The sequence below is a fragment of the Emydura macquarii genome, unplaced genomic scaffold (assembly GCF_026122565.2).
Source record: "Emydura macquarii macquarii isolate MOO-44397 ecotype Brisbane River unplaced genomic scaffold, CSIRO-AGI_Emac_v2 contig_3530, whole genome shotgun sequence".
Taxonomy (NCBI): Eukaryota; Metazoa; Chordata; order Testudines; family Chelidae; genus Emydura; species Emydura macquarii.
The window spans coordinates 5511931-5521377 of record NW_027133667.1 but is presented as its reverse complement, the minus strand read 5'-3'; the positions used below and the strand labels follow the sequence as shown (position 1 = coordinate 5521377).

The window sequence follows — 9447 nt, the reverse complement described above, 5'->3', positions numbered from 1 at the left end:
TTCTGATGGGGAGCGGGGGGGGGGGGAGATAAGAAGCAGCGGTGATTTCTATTCACCAAATCAGAAAGCAGTGCGGATCTCATTGGAGGAGAGCCTGCCCCAGCCACTAATCCTGTCACATGGAAAGAAAATGGTCCATGTTCTCGGCAGAAATCGCCTGCCCGTCGCAGCTAATCGAACAGACACCCCAAACCACGAGGGGAGGCGCTTGAGTGTTCCCACTGCCCGGCTAACGAGGACATGTAACGAAGAAACGCGCCTCGGCGCTTCTTCCCCCTCCGAAGCCAGAAGCTGCGCCGTGTTGCTCCAGGAGCACCGGGGGAAGAGTGAATCGTTACCCACCCGCTTTCCGAGTCCCAGCCTCTGCTGTGTTCAGTTCTTCCAGCCTTGCCTGGGTCGTGGAGCCCGCTTTGATCGCACTGGCGCTCTCCAGCGCTTCCAAGCAATTCAACTTGGCTGAGCGGCGGGGGGCAGAGGCTCCCCAGTGCCAGCAGCCGCTGAGCGCGGGTGTGTGACAAACTCGAGCAGAGCGGACGATGCCACCTCTTGTCCAAACTGTTATTCTTCCCCCCCAGTACCACAGCACCAAGTAATCTCTCCCCCCCCCCCCCTTGCGAAGATATGGCAGGGAAAGATAAAGAGGCTGCCGCCGGACTCTGACTGGGTGCCGCTTGCTCTTCGCTTCCAGACCTGGCTGGACTTCCCCATCGCCTTTCCCGCACACCTCTCCTGCGGCGGCATGCGATGCAACTGCTTGGACCCGGAGTACAGGTACGGATCGCTCTGTATCGACGGGCACTCTCTGTCTTTTCTTCTCGGCATGTGTCCTGGGTGGGCTGACTTGCAATTCAGCCGCTGCTGTCACCAGAAAGCCCGCACAAGGGGGGGTTGGTTTTTTTATAAATCCTGTATTTCGGTTCCCAGTCGAAAAACTGGTTTTGCAAAAGGAAACTTTTCCTACTAGGCTGGGGCATGGGCAGAGCCGGAAGGGGGTAGTAGCTGAGAGGGTTAACGGGCAGCAATTGGATCAAACAGGCGAAGGGTCTGTCCTGAATGATCCGGAGAGTGATAATCCTAGGAACTGGGCTAAGAGGGCATGGCAGGGAGCCAGAGGCGCAGTCACCCCCTTACAGAACTTAAAGAAGTATCCGCAGGTTTTTTATGTAACTGCTGCATTCCCGCAGAGAGTGGCATTGTCTGGGCCATTTCTCATCCCCGTCTAGAGACGGAACATGCTTATTCGCCCCTCCTGAGACGCGTCACCTGGTGGTTAACGATCCTGCCCTCTCCCATCCGAGGAATCTTGCTTTAATACCGAGGAGGGTTAAAAGAAGGTAGCAAATATTTGCCAGGCGATGGGAGGGGAGAAGCGGTTGTGGGAAGAGGAGGCGATCCCATGCCGTCCCCTCTCGCTGGCGTTTGGAAAACGAGACGGCCCACACACTTGCAGACAAGCCTTACGTTCAGTCTGTCACCCCGCCAGCTGAAACGCAGCTGGGATCAGTGTAACGCGCCTGGTGCCGAGGACTTTAAAACCCGCCTGCGTTGGGGGTGGGGAGGCGATCGCCCCAGTTCGTTTATGACCCACCCAGCCTCAGTTTCCCCTGGTTGTGCCGAGCTGGTGGTTTGCGCTTACAACTCTGTTTAATGCCCCACAGAGCGGGCGTTGGGGGGGGGGGAGGAGGAGCGTGGGGTGAATGGGGCTGTTGACACGCAGGGTATTTGTGGCAGATGCTACCTTGAAAACTTTCAGATCAGCGGGAAGGAAGGGCGCAGGGAGAGATGGAGGGAGGGAGGCAGGTCCGAGATGCGAAGGTGTGATTGCGGGAAACGGCTTGAGGGATCACGAAACGCACGAGCAACCCACCAGGAATAATCTGCTGGTCAATACAGATCCTCCGCAGATGGTGCAAATCGAGCTGTGTCCAATGAAGTCAGTGGGGTTATGAGGATTTATCCCCTCCTCTGAGGATCAGGCCCAGAATCGCTACCTTCTAATGGTGCATCTTCGTCTCTAATGCCGTGGTGGGTCACATCGAAGGCAGGATTGCGCGAGAAGCTACACAACCGGGGGGGGGGGACACAACCTAATGGCAGAACTGTAATGCAGAGTGTATAGAAGCCTCCTGTCATAGCAGTCATAATATTGTCTGTCATGGGCAATTTCCAGTCCCACCTGAACGTTACCTCTTTGCAGACCACTGCTCCCCGCACAAGCCTTCGGGTTGGTTTTTTGTCTGAGCCGGCAAGCTGGTGAAGTGTTAGGGAATGAATGCTCTGGGGCCAGATCCTGCTCTCTCAGCCCTAGAGGACGGATCCCATTGATTCCAATGGGTTAGAGTTTGGTTAGCAGGATTTTGCCCCCTATGTTCCCAATAGGCTGTCTCTGACCCTGTGGTTTTGTGTTTATTGTGACTCCACAGTATCCGGAGAGGGAGAGATGCATGTCACAAGGGAGTAAGGTCTCAGCCCCGGAATTCCGGGGGAAATCCGCCTCTGAAATAATAGCTTTTGGTTTTCGTTTCTCTGGCCCATCAGTCAAGTGGTTTCCCACTCCTTCCTCAGCCCTAAGGCTCACACACATCTACATACGCTCCTGCCACAAGGCCCACCATCACCTCTTCCGATATAAACACCGAGTCACCACTGGTGTCAAGATTCCCCTGTTTCTCCTTCTATGCTAGTCATCGAGACCTAAAGCCCCCATGGCTCATCTTCCTCAAAACGCCCCGCTGTGCAAATGCTACAGCAGCCCTAATATGAGGCTGATGCACTGTGTCCTGGCTGCCGCGAGAGGAAATCCCCGATACCACATGCACACAGCTGGGTTTCTCTTTTTGCCGGCACACATGCTTTTCGCCAGTCACCGAAAAGTCAGGTCCCTGCGAGTTACTTCCCCTAAAGAAAGCTACAAGAAGGGTGCAGGGGGGGTTGTTGCCGGTGAAAGTATGATGGGGGCAGCCCTGAAAAGGAAATCAAACTGTAGAGCTCACACTTCACAAGTTTAAAAGTGAACGAGCCAAATATGGCTGCTGTAAATCAGACCCACTGATTCCAAAGCAATGTAAACAGCCTTCCAGCGTAGTGCGATTGCTACCCCATCCTACCACAGCCCGGGGGACAACTGAGGTTCAAAAGAGACATGCTAAAATTCTTAGGTTTGGGGCACATTTTCCTGCCCTAAATTGCTTGCCCTCCTCCCGCCACCACAAAACTCTCTCCTTCTGGCCTCCCTCCCCCCTTCGCTTTGCTATTCAAGCAAATTAAAGACTTTCAAACAGCCTGATCTTAATGACAGCTATTATGTAACTGACAAGGTCAGACTTCCCTGTGTGTGTGAATTGGTAGAGAAGACTAAAGAGCAGGTTCCATCCTGACACAGTGTTCTGTTAACAGAGTGCTAGGTGCTTATAAGGGAGGGGTTGTTTCCACGTGTCCTATCACAGCAAAAAAGCCAGCACCCCGAGGATGAAAGTGTCGCACCTAGAGAGGACGGCAGGATTATTTTATAAGGGTCTGATCCAACTCTCACTGAAGCCAGTGGTAGTTTTTCCATTTATTTCTTTGGGCTTTGGATCAGGTCCTCATTGCCCAAACTATACAGAGGAATAAGGTAATAGATCTCCCCTTCAGGCTATCTGTAAGTCGGTTTTCTCCCCCACCCTTTCTCTAGGACTTCCTGTGATCAGGTTCGATGAAGGGACTGGGGTTCGCTTTCTGGACTGGAGGAGTGTTTCCCTGTCGGAAATCTCTTTGGGCTAGGACTCCCTCCTCGCTGTCGGTTGCCAACGAGTGATGGCTTTGCAGAGAGAAGCAGAAAGCATGTCCCTATGTCAGCCTCCTCCTGCGGAAGCTCTCCCTACTGCTCCTCCGAAATGCAGAGGCAAGGGGGCTGCCCCTCGCCTGACATTCTGTACTTGCAGTGGGGTGGAAACAAAAAGCGGGAGGTTAACGTTTGATCTACACAAGTAGGCATACAGTTACGCTTTTAAGGCATTACAAAGCCTGTAATTTCAGCTGAGTGCTCCCTGCCTGAAAGCACACGCCAGCCGCAGTTTTAGGGTTTGTGACACAAACAGCTCGGATGACACACATATAAACCTTGTAATGCTGATCAAGGAAAGCTTTCCTCTCTTCTTTAGGCTACTCTTTTTGTTATGCTTGGCTCAGCTTCCTCCCTCCCCCATCCTGCCCTGCCCCTGCACGAGCTCTTAACTCTCCTGTTTGCATGTTGTGCTTTAAAAGCAGTACGTACGTTCACACTGGATCACATACTCTGGGCTAGTCCAACTGGTACATTTAAACTGGCCCGTTAGCTCTGTCTGAGACCTACCTGTCAACTCTGCATTGCAGGCAGCAGCTCGGCTGCTCAATTACTTCTCACCATAGGCTCGATTTACATTTTGGTTGCCCCGTTTCTGTTTATTCCATTACTTCGGAGAAGGGGGGGGGGGTCAAAACCCCATTGGTTCACTGTGTCCTGTGCTCAATGCCAGAGTCATAATCAAAGCCTTTCCCCAAAACATCAGCTGATTTGCCCAGACTGAGAACCACCTTCCTAAACCAAAAGTGCTGCCTGTGGGATAGTCCTGTCTAGACACAAGTGCGTGTGTTGGAAGCGGTGTGTGTTTTTGTGGGACCAATCTAGGTAAAGGGAGAGACGCGTAGTCATCTTGCTTTGTGCCAACGAATATCTAGGAACTATGGACAGTTTTAGGCGCTGCTGTTCACTCCCCCACGACCCCTGCCCTTGTTTTTCCCACTCTGGTCTGGATCGACATCTGTGTTGCTCAATGTCTGAATCATTCCGCCTGTTTTAAGTTTACCGTCCCTATTCCCTGGATGTGAGCGCCCCTCCCTTCCCTCCAGTTACCCCCCATCCTCCCAAACTTTCTCATCTTCATTGATATTATGACCTACATACATAATACTCTTTCTCGGTGCTGTTTCCATAGCAATACGGCACAGGAAACACGGAAAGCTCAGTCTTAATGAAACAGATCCTCACCGAAGGAAATCAAGACCTCTCTGAGAGTGAGTTCAATTGAGGTGAAACCGAATCCCAAGGGAGTTTGCTCTCACTTGCAGATTCCCAAATGGCAGCGCCCTCTAGTGCCCGAGAAAGGCTAGGAGAATACCGCTTGGAAGCGGCCTTTGGTCACATCCCCTCTGGGAACTGACCTCCAGAAGTAGGTAGGCAAAACGCGCACCTCCTGGTGTGCTGAGAACTAAGCTACTACAGACATCGTAAGTTCAAAATATACCTGATCTCCAACTAGATGAGGCACCTCTGGTGTGCAATTTGGGTGGATGAGAAGGATGCAGGAGTGAAGCTGAACTCAGGCTCTTAGCAAAAGCAACTACCTGTTTTCTCAATCCCTATCGCCAACAACTCGCCCAGATCTCTGCCTTCGGTGGGCATTTGGCACTGCTCAGAGGATGATTTCTTTTCTTGGGGAAAATGACAGAGGATGAAAAAAAAGTCAGTTTTCCCTCCTCCCTTGGAAGGGGCGGGTCTCCACAAAGAAATGAGGAAGTCATAGCTGGAGGAAGCGAATCTGCATGCGTTGCATCTGATCCAGAAAGAACCACAAAGCTTTAAGTACCTACTCCTATACATTTATCAACAGTAAGAGGTGCTGATCATTCTTTAGTGAGTCTTTTCTGCTCAGTCTCACAGCTGTCCCTTGAGCTATCCTGCATAATTTCTTGCACTTGTCTTATTTCCAGTGCTAGGCCTTTGGCTGTCCTCTGCGCCTCCCTCCACGGGGTTCTGTAGGCCACTTTAATATTTGTATCTGCAGTCGCAGTATAGCAGCGGATGAAGCACAGTCAGGTGGTCTGTGTACAAGACAATAAGCCAGTTCCAGTCCTGGCTGTGCCACAGACTCACATGGTCACGTAGCTTCTTTGCCTCCGTTTCCCCAGCTAAAGTGGAGGTTAATAATATCACATACATACTGAGCGGGATGGGTGCATTATAATGATTAATTAATGCTTGTGAAGTGATTTGAAGATGAAAACAATATCAAGCACAGTGTTCTTAGAATCCCAGTCAGGGCAATACCTAACCCTTCTCACCTAGATATTGCCCCTTACACCCCAGCTCTGCGCTTCATAGTCTGCCAAGGCCCAGATATGGGTAAAGCATCCAGAAACATGCCATACAAAAACATTAGTGCAGAGAACTGCGGAGTTTATTTTGTCATCTTATGTACAGTTTTTCTATAACCCTAGATTTCTGATTCAACACTTCTGCTATGAATCATTCACAGTAGCAAAAAGGGAGAGCATTGAATCTGTGTGGCATGAAGATAAACCAGGAGACATTAGAGACAGTTGTCTGATATCTCTGCAGTCCATGTGAAGAAGGGCAAGCAAACAGAATGAGGTAGGTTTGTCTCCATCTGCTGTCTGTTTCCAATCAGTTCTTTCCTCTGCAGTGAATTCTCTAAAAACCCAGCTGATCTCACTTTATGGTCTTGGAGGTTAAGGCATCAAATTCTAAACAGCATGTAGAACTCCAGAGGAGCAGGTAAGAGGTAATTGGAGGTGAAGGGGTCTATATTAGTCATTTATTTACTAACTCTGGGAGCCTCATTTTTGGCTGTCTAACTTGAGATACCTGGGGCCAAATTCTCAAAGGTGCTGAGGCACATAAAATTACTGAATGCTTTTGACAATGTTGGCCTTATCATGTATTTTTTGTACATGGTACATGTATGGGTGGGTAGCAATAATCAGGCTAAGGAAGGTCAAAAGGCATAGTTGAAGCCTAGATACAGCCTGCTGGATGGCAAAGGAGTTGTTTTTCAAATGCTTGTAGTTTTAAATGCTAACATCACATGGTGGTGTTTTCAAACCCTATTGATAAATAATAAAAGCAGATTCACTCCCCTGGGCACCAAGTTGCAAATTTCCCCATCTCCTCTGCACCTGTGGAAACAGCTGTACCTAAGGGGAATTAAACCGCTGAGTATTTCTTCCATCCTCCCCAAGAGATCCTGTCTGTCTTGACAGCTTACAGTTCTGTCTAGGCCTCCATACCATTTCTCAGATGGGAGGTGCCCTGGAGATGCAATGAATCAGCTATCTGGTCCTAGGGCCCCCCCCACCTCATAAGCAAACCTTGTGTGCTTTTGGGCTGTATCATTTAGCTCTGAATCCCCGGCAGAATGAGGGTGATAGGTGGCTTATGTCACTGTACTCCTGCTTTCCAGCCTCTGTTCAAACTGACACGAGCCAGCAGAATCAAGAGATGAATCCTGGCCTAAGAGTTGGATTAGCAGACCGAGACCTTTTTTGCAGGGCCTTTTCCATGTATTCTCCTTGCTCAGGTTTAAAGATACTAGTTAGTGGGTGTAGGAGCTGGTGTTGGCAGACAAGAGTTTGCAGTAACTAGGACCGACAGTGTTACCCTCAGTGCTGTATCTTTCTTTGTGCCTAACACCGCTTGTGTCCGATGCAGGCAATGCTGCAGATCAGCATGGGTTTCAAACAGATGTCTCACCTCACACTTCTATCACAATTATCTCCACCAGTAGCATGATTTTAAGACCAGAGAGGGTGGAATCAAGGTCCACTAAATTTCATCTTGTGTCTATCAAGCACTTTATAGAGAATGCTTCCTAATACAACATATGTACCCAACAGTTAGAGATGGGTACATCTAACAGAGAGCTAGATACGATGCCCTGATAGGTCTGTCTAGTCTTGAACTATTGTGAAAAACACTCCTTGACACTAAGAAAAAATAAAATGATTTGGTAAAGACAAACAGTCAAAGACCTCCTCATTCTCTAATTTCTTTGGGTTTGATCCTCAGCGAGCTCGAACGGGTATAGCTCCCTTGACTTCGATGAAGCTATGCTGATTTACATTGTCTGACGACATGGCCCTTCATCTTTTTTAATCTATTTCAGCGTGTGAGGAATGAAAAACAACACATGTTGACCATGAAAGTAACAAAGCTTTGTTCAGTCAGAAGCTGTGTATTCCTCTGATTTAGAGACTAATGAATTTTCCCCTCAAACGCTACAAAAGCTTTTCTAATGTCTCTTTCTCCCAACCCATCTAACTCATATTTACCCAGTTAATTTCCATGGGAACATAATACAGAGAATAGGGGCTGGTGATCCCTTTCATTGGGCAACCTCACACTTAGAATTAGAACTGGCCGTGTATTAAAAACATTTCACAAATATTTTAATGAATAAATGTGGCAAGTTCATTCCACTATTATTTGCGAGGCTATGTTATTCCTTGTTTGTGAGTATTGGGTGACCAAAGATTTATTCATGAAAATGTGCATTCGTCTCAAACATTTCCTGAATTTAGCATGAATAATTAACTGGAAGTGCATTATTTGTTGTTCATGACTCATTATTCTCTCTGTCAAAAGTCTTCAGTTGTTCAGTCAGGGACCATAGGAACACACGAATTGCAACACTAAGTCAGACTGCTGGTTGATCATGTCCAGAGTCTTTTCTCCAGATGCTTCAGAGGGAGATGCAAGAAACACCACAGTAGTCAATTATGCAGGAACTTGCCCATAAAGGAAATTTCTTCCTAATACCCACTAGCTAGTGGTTGGTTTATGCCTTTGGAACATGAGGGTTCATATCCCTTCTAAAGAAGCAAACCAACCAAAAACCCTTTTCCGTTGTAATATTACTGTGGATATTCTCATTATCCATATCAGCAGCTAATCCTGTTTTGACTCCCATTAAACTCTGGGCCCCCGTGATGTCATGTGATGATGAGTTCAGCAGGTCAATTATGTATTATGTAAAAATACCCAAAACAAAACTTTTTTATCCATTTTAAATATGCTGCCTTCCAATATTGTTACATGTTCCCTTTCTGCTATGAGAAAGGGCCAAAATAGGAGAGCCTGACTGATCCAAAATGGATCATTCATTGTTTGGTTTATCCCTATCATGTCTCCTTTTCTTCTTCTTTCTCAACTAAACAGTCCCAGTTTTTTAAGTCCTTCTTCAGATGGAAATTTTTCCATCCTTCTAATCACGTCTCTGTTACTTCTACATCTTTTTTTGAGATAAGGTGACCAGAACTGAACACGGGTGGTTTGTTTAATGACTTTTTTTTTCTGTATTAATCTCCATTCCATTCATTAAACATCCTATATTTTTTCTTTTTCTTGTTTGACCGTTGTTGCACATCTAGCAAGGCTTTTAACTGAATTGTCCACAATAATTCCTGAGCCCTTTTTCTGAGTGGTCCCAAGTAATTTAGAACGCAGTTAAGATGTATGAAATATTTCACATTATTCCTTCCAATGTGCATTATCTTGCACCAGTCAACACAGCATTTAGTTTGTTATCGTAACTGCCCAGTCACATAACTTGGTTAGTTCCCTCCAAAATTTCTTAGTCTCCTCTAGTCTTGTTTAACCAAAATAATTGTATTTGCAAATTTTGCAGCCTT

The 9447-nt window shown here is 47.6% G+C and overlaps 1 protein-coding gene across 1 annotated transcript in view; it reads left to right on the top strand.

Annotated features, from left to right (window-relative positions):
- Positions 1–639: 639 nt before the first annotated feature.
- CHRM2 (cholinergic receptor muscarinic 2) overlaps positions 640–9447 on the top strand; it is a 137106-nt gene continuing 128298 nt past the window's right edge. The window contains exon 1 of the mRNA XM_067536048.1: positions 640–771. The gene's annotated coding sequence lies outside the window, so the exon portion shown is untranslated. The remainder of the gene's footprint in view (positions 772–9447) is intronic.